Here is a 17,824-nt window from a genome sequence, read left to right as displayed (position 1 = left end):
TGGGAGTTTTTTGTTATGTCACGGTAGGTGCGCACGTTTTTGTTAAAAAATTTATTTTTATATGCCGAGCTAAACTAATTTAGCATTTTAGAAGTATCGATTGTGTGAATGTTGATATGGGTAGAAATAATGTTACTGTGAGATGACGGCCTCAAGTAAATTTAGGATAAGATATGACGACGAAGCTACATTCGAAGGAGATACATTCTTCTATTTTTAAAACAAGGAAGATAAACAGTATAACCACACCAGAAAGCCAATAACCACTTAAAAAAGGCAAACACTCCAAGAAAATAGAATATAAAACGCTCATATGATACAAGTAGAGCCACATAAAAGCAGTCTTACTATTCAGTACAATAATATTTTTATAGACAACTCGTAGACACAGTATTATGGCAGAGCTCGTAAAACGTAAAACAATCTGCGAACGACGGAGATTACATTAACGATTTACGTAGATATGAATACTTGAATACATCAAAATACTTGAACAGTTTATGTGTTTTTAAGTGAATGACTGATAACGTGATAAATGCTTGTTTAGTTAAAATAAAGTTTAAATAGGAACTCGTGGTTTCAGCCGCAGTAATCCGTCATAGAATTGAGCAAGTTTTGTAGATGGACCATTTTTTTCATAGAGAGTTCCTGTGTTTCGTAAGGCACGTTAGCGGGTCCCGGCTGTCATTTGAACAGGTTTAGTAAGCTGACTGCAACATAGTTGCGAAAATGCTAGGCTGATTTGATCCTGTACGTATCTAGACACACGGCAGTGTGTCCGCCAAGTTCGAGCAAAAAAAGCGACACACCGGCCGTGGGTTATATTACACGAACCATTTCGGGCCAAATTCGACCCCCCTATAACTCAAAATCTATTTTATTTACGCGTATCAAATTTCTAGTATCTGTTGAGACCCCCTCACTTATCTAAAATACAAATTTTCATTAATATACCTATTGTAGGTCTTGAGATATTGACGTCAGAAAATCGCTATTTTTACTATACACTCACTGACTGACTGACTGACTCACTCATCAAAAACCTAGGCCACTTCCAATGGTCGTATTGCCTTGAAATTTGGCATGGAGGTAGGTCTTTATGTCAAGGTAAAGGAAAAAATCTGAAAATGGCCAAGTGTGAGTCGGTTTCAAAATAATGAAGGTATTTATACCCCTAAGGAACTAAAACGAACTAAATTTATATAATATATCTTCGAATGGTCGTACCGATCTGAAATTCGTTACAAAGGTTTGTATTTAGTCAAAGTAAAGTAAAAATCTGAAAACGGCCAAGTGTGAGTCACTTTCGAAAATAACGAATGTGTAACTTTGATCCACGAACATAATATATGATAACATAATATGTCATGTCAGTCAGTTGGTAAATCTAGGCCATTTAGTTAATCTAGTTTATTTCTTTGTAAGAAGCATAGTGCATATTCAAAACTTAATAATAAGAAAACAATAAAATAAACAACCTTTCAAAAATAAATGAAATCCCACCCAAAACAAAAATGTGAAAGACTGCCAAGTTCGATGAAATGGGAATACTTCGCCTATAAAAGAAGTGAGATCTGAATAAGTACCAAGTTCCATACACATACCTTAGTTAAAAATAGTTACTTTTTAATGATGTTACTTGGCAAGTTTTAATAGAAAATTAAATACTTGATTCATTGCGTTTAGTAGGTTTATAACAAGGTGTGTGAAAACTTGCCAAGCAACATCATTAAAAAGTAACTATTTTTAACTAAGGTATGTGTATGGAACTTGGTACTTATTCAGATCTCACTTCTTTTATAGGCGAAGTATTCCCATTTCATCGAACTTGGCAGTCTTTCACATTTTTGTTTTGGGTGGGATTCATTTAACATGGATCATCTTTACTAACACCTTGACAAGTATGCAACGTAAGATATCCTGAACCCCCCTCCCATATCACTTCCATCACCATAACACACAGAATGCTAAACACGGCAGTAAAGAATATTAACTAGGCATGGGCTGTGCGAATATTAACGACTAAGAATTACGACACACTCTTCAAATTGTTCCGGTTGCCCTTGCTTGTTACACACTTGCGATTTTGCGATTATTTCAAGACACACTGTTCTTGTCATTAACTTTGCTTTTGTGAAGTCAGCAGTTTGACGATTTGCTATTCGCTGTAGTGTTTATTATTGCTATGCGCCGCCCGTAGTATTTATTATAGATTTTGTCCGTCCTGAAGTCACTATAGTAGCTAACTTCGAAGTAGAAATGAGGATTTATGAAAACTGTGCACATGCTACAATGCACGGCCTTTTAAATCGGCATTTGTATGTTTGTAACCATTACTCGGTTTATCTACATATTACATTTCAATTTCATATTTGGAACGCTGAAATTACACAAATCTTTTTCGATTAACCCAACTCGACTCTTTACCCAAGAAAAGAAATCTCAAGTCTAGGCTATATTTTTAAGCGAAAAATCTGGGCTTAACCGAAAACATTGCCTAAAGCTAGGACAACCTAATGCCTATGTCAATGTAGCCTTTGAATTTAGGAATAACTAATATTTGTGCTCATACCACCCTTGAATACTCAATCCTAAATATACAGACGAAATAGGCCACTGGGATATAAGGCCCATATGTATAACCAAAATATTTTATTAGGTATAGTCAGGTTTGGTTATTATTAAGTCAGCCAGTATTGATATTGTGAATTATTTTATTACAATGAATAATCTCACTTTAAAACGCAATACTTTAATTTGCATTTGCAATTAGTGAAGGATTATGTTCTTCAATGAATCATGAAACTAAAACTTACTGTCAATTTGAAATGAAGTTAAATGGTAAATACACAATTACATATAACTTTGTAATGCTTTAATGTTAATAGGGATTCAGTAGAGGGAACTACTTCCCGAACCCGGATAAAAAGGAGGCTTTAGGCTATTGTGTTCCTATTTAAATTAATCCGATGGTGTTAGCGTAAAAGCACGACGAACAATCAAAGCTTATTATAGTTTGATGTTTTAAGAATTTCATCCATAATGCAACCATCAACTTAACATCACACTACCCACAATTACTCACAACAGCACAAAATGCATTACAATCACCAGCACCCACAAACAGCCACTTGGTACTCGTAATGAGCCGCCGTGGTTCCCACGCTAAGCGGTAGACAGCGTAAGATAAATCGAGCTTGTCTCGAATAACAACGATAGAAGTAGTTTGTGTGATCTTATGTAGTGCAGTGGTGGAAAAATTGCATCTGTTTTTATTGAACTGAAGCTTTCTTTAGTGGATTTTAGGATAAAATTCTAGTTAGACTTTCATGTTTTAAGCATTACTTAACTTTGCTCTGCCTATTCTATCTGGGTGTCTGATTTTATGCTAAAACTACTGCACTGGTGATGCACAGATGGTCTGAGTGGAGCCTAAGAAAAGTATGTAGTTCCCCAGGGAAGGGTAGTTTCCCATGGTTAGAACCACGAGGGACAGGAACATTGATAATATGTTAAAACAGTTGTAAAATTAAAATTACATTGTTGGCTCTATTCTGCAACAGTGATGTCACAAGTTAAAGTCTGTGCAAAAATCGTATTTCAGCATAACTTCAGCGTCACGATAAGCTAAGAACACAAAAGTAAAAATGCAATAAATCAATTTCTGCAATACATTACATTTTACGCAATAGATCATCCATTTGCATGTCAACCCCATTTTAAAATAAAGTCGTTGTAAACACAGGATTGGCGCCATTGATTCTACCACAGCCATCAGGGTACGATAAATCAACTCGCTTACTTTGCATAAGGAACAGGACGAATTGCATTCTGTGGCTCTTGTCTGAGTTTGTGATGTAGTAAGGTAATGTGAGCTTTAAATCTGTACACAGTTTAATTCTGTTTTGAATTGAATCTTTGTCGTCTGTTGAATTATGGACGCCATTTCTAGATTGGTCAATACAATGAAGTATTTCTTCAGATTTTCATCGTATTTAAGACAATAAAATTCTACAGATAAGCTTGGCATTGCGTGTTTGCAAAAATATTTCAGATGTCGCACGACATCACGAGCGACGTGCGACGATTAAACACATTTCACTTAATTATATTAATCGCGAATATGCGCCCAAACTTAAGACGAAGAAAGTGTCATTTACTGTCGGCGTCAAGCAGCGTCCCGGGTTTATGTAAATAAAGCCTAACACGACGTAGTTTGAAGCGAAGTATTATATACTGCGTATAATATAGATGTACCTATTTATCTTCTATACTTATAGTAAAATATCACAGCTAGTCTTCTGTATGTGTATTGTAGAAGACGTCGTGGTGGTCTAGAAGTTAAAGCACCTGTTTTTTAAGTGCAGTCCTGCACGAGTATTAATTAGACGCATGTGCTGAAGGACAAAACAAAAGATTTGATTATGATAAAAAAGAGTCAAGTATCTAAAATGGTATAATAAATAATTATAAATTTTCGTAAGCAAATTAGTAATGACCGAATTTTCATGCAATCTTTCAATATTTCGATATTTAAATTCAACACAGACAAAGTAGTGGGCACAGGTAGTTTTCACATACTTAGAGAAGGTTGTAAAGCACCGGGAAGTTTGTTAAGCGTATGTTAACAAGGTCACCGTGTACCCCGACACCCTGAACAATTGCTGTAATTGAAACATGAATAAGAAACAAATTGGGATGTTATTTAATTCATACGTGGTTAGATTGAGTGGGAAAGTAAAACTACAGTAAAATTCTACATGGTTACAACAAATACTGAAGTAAAAAAGTTTATATTTGGTACCAAAACATGAAGAGTAAATACCAAAACATGTTACAGACTCTTCCACAAAATAACATACTGATACGTAAAGTAAATGAGGCCCTTACCGCTGCTAACAAAAATGCTTAAAACTTACAAAATAGCTGAGCTAATTTCGATTAAACATGTCTGAAAACTACCGCTGGGAACCATATTTTAACTGAAAAAGGCTGCGTTGAAGTTAATCAGTACGTCAGTTTAAGAGCTACATTGCCACAACGTCAATAACTTATAACACCTATTTGCATCAAGGGTAAAAAAAATGCAATTCATGAATGAACCCTTGTCCTCCGTAGTCATATTAATACCTCTACTTAAATTGCCCTCTCTAATAACTATCGATTTCCCGACAAAGTAACCGGTGCAAGTTTTGACTAGCAATCTAAGTTATTGAACCGAACACAGTTTACTTACTTCTTTGTAAGCATTCAACTTGGATACTTGTAAAGCATCTTTACGTAACTTGACACAACTTGGGAACAAAAATAAATGCAAAGCTTTATTGAGTTGAGAAAGATGTTGTATAATGACAGCGTTATATTGACAAATACTTGTAAGCTTTTGTTTACTGGAGTTTATTTATAAGAATTTATGAAAATTCAGAACATAGTAAATAATAATTCCGTCCTTGTACATAGTTTCATCGTCGCTTCATGGATAAAATATATTTTTAACTATCAAAACCGTAGTCAGCAGAGACTAAAGAAAAATAACTTTGACTAGTGAAATTCTAAAAATAAAACCTTCAATAATAAGTGACCAAATTGAGGACCTAATAACTGTCTAAGTGGACCCCACAACCTAGCATTTCATTTAAAATCGATTTTGTTCCAAGAGCTAACTTCATTTAACGTTTGCCGTAAAATGTGAATATCAGAAAATCTGGTTTACTTAGCCAGTACATCAATAAATTGATATCAATTCCAAATTGTGTATCTTTAATGCACGCCTGATAAAGATTGCTAACTCGATCGATTTACTTTTCGATCACTGGACTACTGTTAACCTCGTATTGATGGTATACTCTTAGTTTTAAACCAATCTGAATCAAATTGAACACGATTGAATTGAACACAGTATAATGCAGAGTTGACAATAAAATGCAAAGTACTTGACATCAGCAACATTCTTGTAGTTAATCTATGATGTTGAGGCTTATTGAGCTGATCTCTCTTTATATCTACACTAATAGTGTAAAGCTAAAGAATTCGTTTATTTCTTTAAAGGCGCCAATTTCAGAACTACTGAAGTATCGCTGCAGCTGCAGTGGATCTTCTCGCTGCCTTTACACAGCGTCCTAGCCTGACGGCGAGTGAATTGCAATTAAAATCCAGTCGAGCTCCTGCCATTAACAGTAATTGTTATGTGCATAATATGGCGATATTAATTTTATGATGGCAGCGTTATTTATTTAGTAGGGAAATTTTCGGAGAGTAAAATGAAGGGGATAGTATTTTACACTGAAGTTTCGAAGTAAGTTTAAAGTACTCGTACGCTTTTTCTGTAGAAGTGCTTCAAGGAGAACCAAACAAATCTATACATATAATAAAATGATAGGAAAGTCAAAACTGTACATTGAATATTTTTTTTAAAGAATACTTGGGGGGTGATCTATTATCGATTCTGAATCCAAATATATAGTTTTTAGAATTTTTGTCTGTTTGTCTGTTTGTCTGTTTGTCTGTTTGTCTGTATGTCTGTTTGTCTGTATGTTTGGTCTCACTGAACTCGAAAAGTACTGCATAGATTTAAATCAAATTTTGCATGAATATTACCTGGGGGCCGGTTCAACATATAGGATATGTATTATCACGCTATCACCTACGGGGGATGAGCAATGAACGATAATTTCTGTTAACGTTTCTGCAACAGCGGGTGCAATAATGACACATATTTGGATGTTGAACTTTGTAAGTTTATCGGCCTATTATCAATCTTTACATAGAAAATAACGCTTTTATAAGTAACTTGAGCAAAAAACTGAATTTAAAGAAATGATATCCTAAAATTATAGATGAAGAAAATAATGCAGAAACAGATGTGCCATAAAACTGGTAGTAGGTAAAATATCAATGAAAACAGACTTCACTTTGTCATGGTATGTTCTTACTTTCAAGAAAAAATTATATGACAACGTGTGTATTTCGCTACTATAAAAACACTACAAGAAATATCAGCGCATCATCAGGGACATTTTTATAAATCTTTCACCATTAGAAAGCTACATTATCTGCGAGTAACATAGGGTATATTTTATCCCGGTGCGGGCAGTAGTTCCCATGGGAAGCGGCACCCACGTCCCGAAGAAATTATGAACTTCCCCACATTCTTAAAAACTCTACATATGTTGTTCTGACATAATATAAGCTATACCTCTCATAAACACGAATATCCATTCATTTCATCCAATAACAAACATGCATCACACTGAAAGTGCATTGCGAGTCTAAGATTTTATTATTATAAAAAAAAAACATTGTAATTAATATTCAAACATCCTTAAAATAAAGATAATATAAAAATAAAAATAAGTTCCTGGTTTTAATATACTTTTTGAGTAATGAAGAATGTAGGCAAAATACGACCGAAAACATTGTGTCATTTCTAAAATTAACATCAATGGTTATAACTACCTGTCACAATACGTCAACAAGATTTCAACAGAAGACAAGAGTTCGTTCGTTCTGAAAACGTACAAATTACGCGTCGCAGGCCAGAGACATACTTGCTTTCAACTTCTGATCACAAATCATCGAGCTAAGAATTATATCACAAATACACCGTTCACAATTACGAACAGTCACAGTCACACGTTTATATCATTTATATTATTCAGTTACAAAGACAGAATTACTATCAAACGTGTTTTTGCTAAATGTTCTATTAGTTTTTGCAAACATACATTCCCAACTCTGATCTCATGGAGGTGGCGCCCGGGTGTCACCACTGTGCGGACTGTGCGACCTATCGCACCCGGCCCCGGTTTAAACTATGATCTGAAGCGAGAAGAAATGGGATGACAAAGAATGAGGCGGCGGAGCGACTGAAAATTCCCAACTCTCATCCCAGCCACTGCGGTAACACCACGAAAGCCGGATGTCGAGAGACGACTCCCGGCCACCGTAGGCGTGAGCGATTAGTTTTGAGTGGGTCATCGACCTTCCGGCTTCTGGGAGACCCGTTATTTCACGCGCCCCTCAAGGAGATTCAGCAAACCCCTGTGAGGCCCACTAGGGCCAAAGCCTGACAGGGAGTGTCACGCTGCTCAAACTGATGGCTGAGAATTACGTAACTTTCCAGGATGCCATGCAACGTGTTGCAAATGCCCAGGCCTTTGGGAGCTTGGTAATCCTTTTCTCCACCTTAACTTGAGTTTTGTGGTACATGAACAAATTAGAATAGTAATGAATTAGGTCATCTTCATCACGTATTTACCAACTCTTAATGTTCATCATGCACACCCGCTTCTCTAACTTTATTGAAGGATCACTAAAATTGTTTCAGTTAGTTTAACTACGCTACTATAGCCCGTTGTCAAACCTTTTAATATCAATTCTATAGAAGTGTGAATATCGAATGTGTAATATATCGAATTTCAGTTTGTGCATTGCACAAAAACCAACGTTATGATTTTCGAGAAGTCAAAAGATTCGGCCTGCTAAGAATTATATTCATCGTTGGTTAATTGAATACATTTTCAGAAACCACAATAACAGTAGGAACCAAAGCGAATGATCGCTTCATAGAGCTCTGATTTTCTCGAGGCGATCAAGTCAGTTCTGGTCTGTTCGCTCATCAGATCTTTGTAAGTGGTTCGATGATAATATACTGTTGTCCTGTTTACCTACGTGTGACACATAATATGGTCACACATATAATATGGACACATAATATAGTATGGTAACGTCCTCCGCAAGAGAGCGAACGTTTGTGCTATTTATAAAGACGAAATTTTACCGTTGTGCAGTAGTGACGCACAGTATACAAAGCACTTATGTTTCTTCTGATCTGCTGGCTCCACCAAGAAATGACAAATTGCGAGCGTACATTTTGAAAATCTTGGAAGAACTGCAGGCTTCAAGTGCCAACACACGAATTGGACTTACTCTCTCGGACGTATACTTTACCTGATCGAGAACTAATGCAAACATTTCGGTGGAATTCCAACATAACATAGTGAGTGAGTGCACAGAAAATCCCCGAATTACAAGTAGTGAAACTATACGCCTGCCTGATGACTCAGTCATCATCCACCCAGCTATTCCCCAATTATGTGGGTGTTGGCTTCCAGTCAAACCGAATCTTTTTGAGTACCAATGTTTACTTGGAGTGACTATCTGATCTCTTCAACCCAGTGATCTAGACACCGCGTTATCCATGGTAAGTAAAACTGTTTGACAGACTTTCTGGCTCCTGATTTGTCCCAGCTGCTGCAGAAAATGTACAAATGACAACTTTGTGAGACCTTTGTTTTCTGTGAGAATTACGTAATAATTTTCCAAATCGGTTGACTAGATCCAGAGATTTCCACAACGTCACAAACTTTACTTCTTTTGTTTAGATAAATAGTCACAAATCGTCGACACCACCTTGATTGATGAACCCGTGCTGCTGCTAAGTGTTAATCCTAATTATACTGTTATATAAAAGAATACACCTACACTAGGGCATAAGTAGTATTTTGACAATTCCAAATTGCCCACGCAGACGAAGTCGCGGGCAACAGCTAGTATAATTTGTAAAATACAATATGTCAATATTTATATGCAAATGGTTTAACGATTTGGATGCAGTTTTTAGTCATCCATATTTTAAAAATCTAACAATAGGGTTTGCACATAAAGTCAGTCAGCACATGTCATAGCTAGTCCATTTTTACTTAATCCAGTCATCAATAAAATTCTATCTCCCTTACATAACAGTGAACGATATTTTCGCACCACTAACACCCAGTCTCACTCGCTATTTGCTGTGTCAGGCCAAAAGTCGTGCATATTTATCGTGCATTCGATGTATCATGTAATTGCTTTCTGCTGTGTTATGTCGATGGCTTATAGAATAAGGATCCTGTTTGACTTGCTAGATACTAATTTGAAAGCAATTTTGTGTATTTGTTCGATGTATGTGTGTGTGTTCTGTGTTTTGATGATGTGCTAGTTAATCGTTTGTGTGTGATTGATACTGTGATTGTGATCTAGCCACAAGATGCGCATGTAGTGGGTTTGGTTCCAGCACACATGAACTGTTTGAGGTTGTTTTGATTTTCTGTGATATGTTATTGTGTGTCAGTAAAGACAACCACGATACTGGAGAAAATATTAGTGTGGGGACATGTTTTACAAAAAAATATGAGTTAAAAGCAGTTTTTAGTGAAAATAATTCTTACTTAGGTTTTTAACCATTTAATTAATTTACAACATCTTTGGCATTAAGTGAGGCGCTTTCATGTAATCAACATCCATATAACCAAGATGTAATACCATTTAAATTACACAGATACTTCAATTATAAGTCCGAACATCTCATTTCCCGTTCTTGATTCCAAGAATCCCTTCAGGAATAACTAGTGAAGTTTAAATACGGCTGTAACTGCATAAATGCAGGAATAATATTAATCCTACAGTCTACTGGGATGCATAGCTTACGTACAAATTTAAGTGGACTCACTCGCTTTGATGATGTTAATATATTTTGCGGTGATGGGCGCAGTTTATCATTTCCTATGATATATTGTTTAGTTGTGTGAGTGACGGCGACAGGCTTTTGTTTCAGTTTGTATTTGTCTTCCTGGTGTAGAATCTGAGGGCACGGCAGTGCCCCAGCCAAGACTCGAGCAAAGCGGGCACGGCCGTACCATCTTTTCTCGAAGCGTTTCGCGGCTATTTCAGCCCTCTGTATCTTCCATATGAACAAAGCTAGGAGTTTAAGTTTTCGACGACCAAGAGTAAGTATTAGAACAAGCTCAGTCTCAAAATTACAAGACATTTGAATAAATAGTTTACGAGTTATGAGCGATCAAAGTTACACCATTTTGTCACTGACTCACTCACTGACCGATCATCAAAAGTCTAAGGTACTTCTAGCAAACTCAGAACCTTCAAATTTGGCACCAAGATAGGTTATTAGCTACATATAAAGGGAAAATTATCAAAACCTTAAAACTTAATAAAAAAAATAGGTAACAAATTTATATTTGCGGTTTTTCAAGAACATTGTGTATGAATTTTGACTGCATTGATAACTTTGTTATTTATTTATGTACAAAATGTTACTATTTGTTTTATTGTTACGTAGTGTGGTGTATTGTTATTATGTACTAGCCGTTTTCACGCGGTTTCACTCGCATCCCTTGGTAGCTACTGCCCGTACCGGGATAAAATATAGCCTATGTTACTCGTGGATAATGTAGCTTTCGAATGGTGAAAGAATTTTTAAAAACGGTCCAGTAGTTTTTGAGCCTACTCATTACAACCAAACAAACAAACAAACAAAGTTTTCCTCTTTATAATATTAGTATAGATTAAATATACATACGTATGAATAAAAAAGCTAGGTTAAAATGAAATGAATAATGATAAAATCTTTCATATTAATGCAGTGCGATAAATACTGCATGCTCGCTCGATAGATGACGTTGTCCTGGTCTAAATCGCGCTATGGTTTCGTTACATAGCTTAGTATAAGTAGGACTTAAAAAAATAAAAAATAATTTCATGTGATAGCGCCATCTACCTCTGAAATAAATCTCTTTTATTCTAAAAGATATTCGATTAAAAAATTCGACAATTTCGAAATTGTTTAGTTTATTTAAAAAAAATGTTTACGTGCTACTTTAGGTCTACATATTTAGTTTGTTATATACTTAGAGAAGAAAGAGACCTACAAAAAATAAATTAGATCCCACCAAAAACATTAAATGTAAAAAAAAGCCAATCCTCTACGCAATTCCTCCACCGTAAAAAGTTTTGAGATCGCATAGAAGCCAAGTCCTGTTCAACTTTATTTGTAATAATAAATCAATATTTTGTGACTATATCAATAGTTTTGTTCACATTACAATAATATTGTCTTGGCCATGAGCACAAGTTAAAAGTCGCTCCTTGAAATAATGTGTAAATACCATTGAATTGATAAATTCTATATGGACATAATTTTACGATTGGACTGATTATGGACTGATTGGAATTTGAGATCACCATAGACTAAACATGCGCCATAGCACATGCAGTTCATTGATGTTGGATGATACTGACTGTCGGTCATTTAGTAACAATTGAATAAATTAAAAGTATTTAATTCTGCGATATTAAACTTCATGTTTGACTTTCACCTCTCCAAGATATGCTGTATTATATTTGTAGTTTATTGTGCTCATGGCCAAGTCAATATTATTGTAATGTGAACAAAACTATTGATATAGTCACAAAATATTGATTTATTATTACAAATAAAGTTGAACAGGACTTGGCTTCTATGCGATCTCAAAACTTTTTACGGTGGAGGAATTGCGTAGAGGATTGGCTTTTTTTTACATTTAATGTTTTTGGTGGGATGTTATTTGCATAAAGTGCTTCTATTATGGTAATGTGTTCTAAGTAGCTTATGATCGGCCTCTTGCGTCTGTCATTTAGTTCCCAAAACTCTTTATAAATAAGTTTGTTATCGGTGGGGTTATATAAAGTCTTAGGTACTAGGAACGAACCCATTATTAACTTTTCATGTTTTATGTACTTAATGACGGGATGATCATCTATTTTACATGAAATTACATTAATTACAAATTATGAAACAGTTTAACTTTTTTGTACAATTTTAATGTTCTTAAAGTACCGTTCAATCATATGACAATGGGCGTTTTGATTTTTCTTTTTAAAATAGATATAATAACACCCATTATTATGTTAAAATGTAGGCTGAGGCGACGAACCATGAACCAAGATTAGGCTTTATCAATTGAAAGACTAAGTAATGAGAATAAAACCTAAAAATTTTGGTTTTCGCATCATTAAACGCGAAAATTCTATTATGACATTTCGAATTGTGCTAAAATTCAATTTCGTTGGTTGAATAAATGGGTGACTTTGAGGTTCAGATTTGGTTTGAAAAAGTCAAGATAAGCTTAGTATTGTCAATCCCAAGGTGGCAATAATGGCACCACTTTTATATTCTGCCTTCCCAACTATGTTACTTATGTTGCAACTATGTTTCCGTATAGGCAAATGGAGCTGAGCACCTGACCTCTTTAACCCAAGTAACCCGATACCAAGGCTAAAGTATTCTTGGATAACGTTCTTAAATTAGTAACAGTTCAAGAAGTATCCTGGATTTGTTTCGAGCTGTACCTACTGCCGCGTCAGTGTTCCTTATACATACATAGATACCTATTAAATATAATCCCGTTACAAATACAAATAAATACCCCTTAAAATAACACAGAAATGATTTTGAAACCGACAAAGATAAACCACAAAGTGATACCAAACACTACAGTCAAACATCACAACTTAAATTTTAATTAAGAAATTCAATTTACTAAGCACATTAGTGAAACGTTTCTATTTCCTCTAAGAGTACTCACACACTACAGAGTACACACTAATAGTCGGCCGATAGTTGACACGATGGTTGGCAAAAATGATTTTACAAGAAAATCTTGATTCCAATCAATGTTTTCAGTCGGTCTGATACCGACTAAATACCTGATCTAATGTGCGCACTAGCATTCATCGTTATATTGTTTTCTGAGTCCAAACAAACTATTGGCCGACTATAAGTTGGCAGTGTGCTCTTATACATTTATGTATTTACTATGTACTGGCTGAGCGGAGTAAGAACAAACTTGCGGGAAACAAATATTGGACTCCGGGATAGATTACATAAAATATTGCATTAAGGGATTACTCGGTTTCGCTTGAATAAGATGATTGGATATCTACAGATGTTTCTGAGCTTAGTACTTGGGTTTCTTTGTCTCACTTTGTTGTAAAGTGAGTGAGTTATTCTTGAGAATTGTTTTGTGTAGTAAAACATTGTCTTTCAGTCTTACTAAAAGAAGTAGAAGTAGAAGAATTGACAATATAATAGACTACAGGATAAAACAATAAGCCATTGCCCAAAGCATACTTAAGATATAAGGAAGGAACTTAATTATAAGAATAAACGAGTTTATTGGTTGGTTTGTTCATTGAAAGAGTCGTATAGTAGGAGACACAACAGATCCTGAAAAGTACCTATTAGGTACAAGCCAAAACCTGCATTAAGCAGTTCCAATTTGCACTGACAAAACATCGAGGCGGATTTTAACATATGTATTGTACTAGCTGTTGCCCGCGACTTCGTCTGCGTGGGCAATTTGGAATTGTCAAAATACTACTTATGCCCTAGTGTAGGTGTATTCTTTTATATAACAGTATAATTAGGATTAACACTTAGCAGCAGCACGGGTTCATCAATCAAGGTGGTGTCGACGATTTGTGACTATTTATCTAAACAAAAGAAGTAAAGTTTGTGACGTTGTGGAAATCTCTGGATCTAGTCAACCGATTTGGAAAATTATTACGTAATTCTCACAGAAAACAAAGGTCTCACAAAGTTGTCATTTGTACATTTTCTGCAGCAGCTGGGACAAATCAGGAGCCAGAAAGTCTGTCAAACAGTTTTACTTACCATGGATAACGCGGTGTCTAGATCACTGGGTTGAAGAGATCAGATAGTCACTCCAAGTAAACATTGGTACTCAAAAAGATTCGGTTTGACTGGAAGCCAACACCCACATAATTGGGGAATAGCTGGGTGGATGATGACTGAGTCATCAGGCAGGCGTATAGTTTCACTACTTGTAATTCGGGGATTTTCTGTGCACTCACTCACTATGTTATGTTGGAATTCCACCGAAATGTTTGCATTAGTTCTCGATCAGGTAAAGTATACGTCCGAGAGAGTAAGTCCAATTCGTGTGTTGGCACTTGAAGCCTGCAGTTCTTCCAAGATTTTCAAAATGTACGCTCGCAATTTGTCATTTCTTGGTGGAGCCAGCAGATCAGAAGAAACATAAGTGCTTTGTATACTGTGCGTCACTACTGCACAACGGTAAAATTTCGTCTTTATAAATAGCACAAACGTTCGCTCTCTTGCGGAGGACGTTACCATACTATATTATGTGTCCATATTATATGTGTGACCATATTATGTGTCACACGTAGGTAAACAGGACAACAGTATATTATCATCGAACCACTTACAAAGATCTGATGAGCGAACAGACCAGAACTGACTTGATCGCCTCGAGAAAATCAGAGCTCTATGAAGCGATCATTCGCTTTGGTTCCTACTGTTATTGTGGTTTCTGAAAATGTATTCAATTAACCAACGATGAATATAATTCTTAGCAGGCCGAATCTTTTGACTTCTCGAAAATCATAACGTTGGTTTTTGTGCAATGCACAAACTGAAATTCGATATATTACACATTCGATATTCACACTTCTATAGAATTGATATTAAAAGGTTTGACAACGGGCTATAGTAGCGTAGTTAAACTAACTGAAACAATTTTAGTGATCCTTCAATAAAGTTAGAGAAGCGGGTGTGCATGATGAACATTAAGAGTTGGTAAATACGTGATGAAGATGACCTAATTCATTACTATTCTAATTTGTTCATGTACCACAAAACTCAAGTTAAGGTGGAGAAAAGGATTACCAAGCTCCCAAAGGCCTGGGCATTTGCAACACGTTGCATGGCATCCTGGAAAGTTACGTAATTCTCAGCCATCAGTTTGAGCAGCGTGACACTCCCTGTCAGGCTTTGGCCCTAGTGGGCCTCACAGGGGTTTGCTGAATCTCCTTGAGGGGCGCGTGAAATAACGGGTCTCCCAGAAGCCGGAAGGTCGATGACCCACTCAAAACTAATCGCTCACGCCTACGGTGGCCGGGAGTCGTCTCTCGACATCCGGCTTTCGTGGTGTTACCGCAGTGGCTGGGATGAGAGTTGGGAATTTTCAGTCGCTCCGCCGCCTCATTCTTTGTCATCCCATTTCTTCTCGCTTCAGATCATAGTTTAAACCGGGGCCGGGTGCGATAGGTCGCACAGTCCGCACAGTGGTGACACCCGGGCGCCACCTCCATGAGATCAGAGTTGGGAATGTATGTTTGCAAAAACTAATAGAACATTTAGCAAAAACACGTTTGATAGTAATTCTGTCTTTGTAACTGAATAATATAAATGATATAAACGTGTGACTGTGACTGTTCGTAATTGTGAACGGTGTATTTGTGATATAATTCTTAGCTCGATGATTTGTGATCAGAAGTTGAAAGCAAGTATGTCTCTGGCCTGCGACGCGTAATTTGTACGTTTTCAGAACGAACGAACTCTTGTCTTCTGTTGAAATCTTGTTGACGTATTGTGACAGGTAGTTATGACCATTGATGTTAATTTTAGAAATGACACAATGTTTTCGGTCGTATTTTGCCTACATTCTTCATTACTCAAAAAGTATATTAAAACCAGGAACTTATTTTTATTTTTATATTATCTTTATTTTAAGGATGTTTGAATATTAATTACAATGTTTTTTTTTTATCTATACATATAATAAAATGATAGGAAAGTCAAAACTGTACATTGAATATTTTTTTAAAAGAATACTTGGGGGGTGATCTATTATCGATTCTGAACCCAAATATATAGTTTTTAGAATTTTTGTCTGTTTGTCTGTTTGTCTGTATGTCTGTTTGTCTGTTTGTCTGTTTGTCTGTATGTTTGGTCTCACTGAACTCGAAAAGTACTGCATAGATTTAAATCAAATTTTGCATGAATATTACCTGGGGGCCGGTTCAACATATAGGATATATATTATCACGCTATCACCTACGGGGGATGAGCAATGAACGATAATTTCTGTTAACGTTTCTGCAACAGCGGGTGCAATAATGACACATATTTGAATGTTGAACTTTGTAAGTTTATCGGCCTATTATCAATCTTTACATAGAAAATAACGCTTTTATAAGTAACTTGAGCAAAAAACTGAATTTAAAGAAATGATATCTTAAAATTATGGATGAAGAAAATCATGCAGAAACAGATGTGCCATAAAACTGGTAGTAGGTAAAATATCAATGAAAACAGACTTCACTTTGTCATGGTATGTTCTTACATTCAAGAAAAAATTATATGACAACTTGTGTATTTCGCTACTATAAAAAACACTACAAGAAATATCAGCGCATCATCAGGAACATTTTTATAATTCTTTCACCATTAGAAAGCTACATTATCTGCGAGTGACATAGGGTATATTTTATCCCGGTGCGGGCAGTAGTTCCCATGGGAAGCGGCACCCACGGCCCGAAGAAATTATGAACTTCCCCACATTCTTAAAAACTCTTCATATGTTGTTCTGACATAATATAAGCGATACCTCTCATAAACATGAATATCCATTCATTTCATCCAATAACAAACATGCATCACACTGAAAGTGCATTGCGAGTCTAAGATTTTAGTATTATAAAAAAAAACATTGTAATTAATATTCAAACATCCATAAAAATAAGTTCCTGGTTTTAATATATTACATTATTTTGAATTCACTTACATATAAATAGAAGGTCCTTATTAATATACTTTTTGAGTAATAAAGAATGTAGGCAAAATACGACCGAAAACATTGTGTCACTTCTAAAATTAACATCAATGGGAATAACTACCTGTCACAATACGTCAACAAGATGTCAACAGAAGACAAGAGTTCGTTCGTTCTGAAAACGTACAAATTACGCGTCGCAGGCCAGAGACATACTTGCTTTCAACTTCTGATCACAAATCATCGAGCTAAGAATTATATCACAAATACACCGTTTACAATTACGAACAGTCACAGTCAGACCCACGGACTGAGTCTAAAAAAACATCTTTTATATAGAATTACTATCAAACGTGTTTTTGAAGACAGAATTACTATCAAACGTGTTTTTGCTAAATGTTCTATTAGTTTTT

The sequence above is a fragment of the Helicoverpa armigera genome, chromosome 13 (assembly GCF_030705265.1).
Source record: "Helicoverpa armigera isolate CAAS_96S chromosome 13, ASM3070526v1, whole genome shotgun sequence".
Classification (NCBI taxonomy): domain Eukaryota; kingdom Metazoa; phylum Arthropoda; class Insecta; order Lepidoptera; family Noctuidae; genus Helicoverpa; species Helicoverpa armigera.
This window is presented reverse-complemented; position numbering follows the sequence as displayed.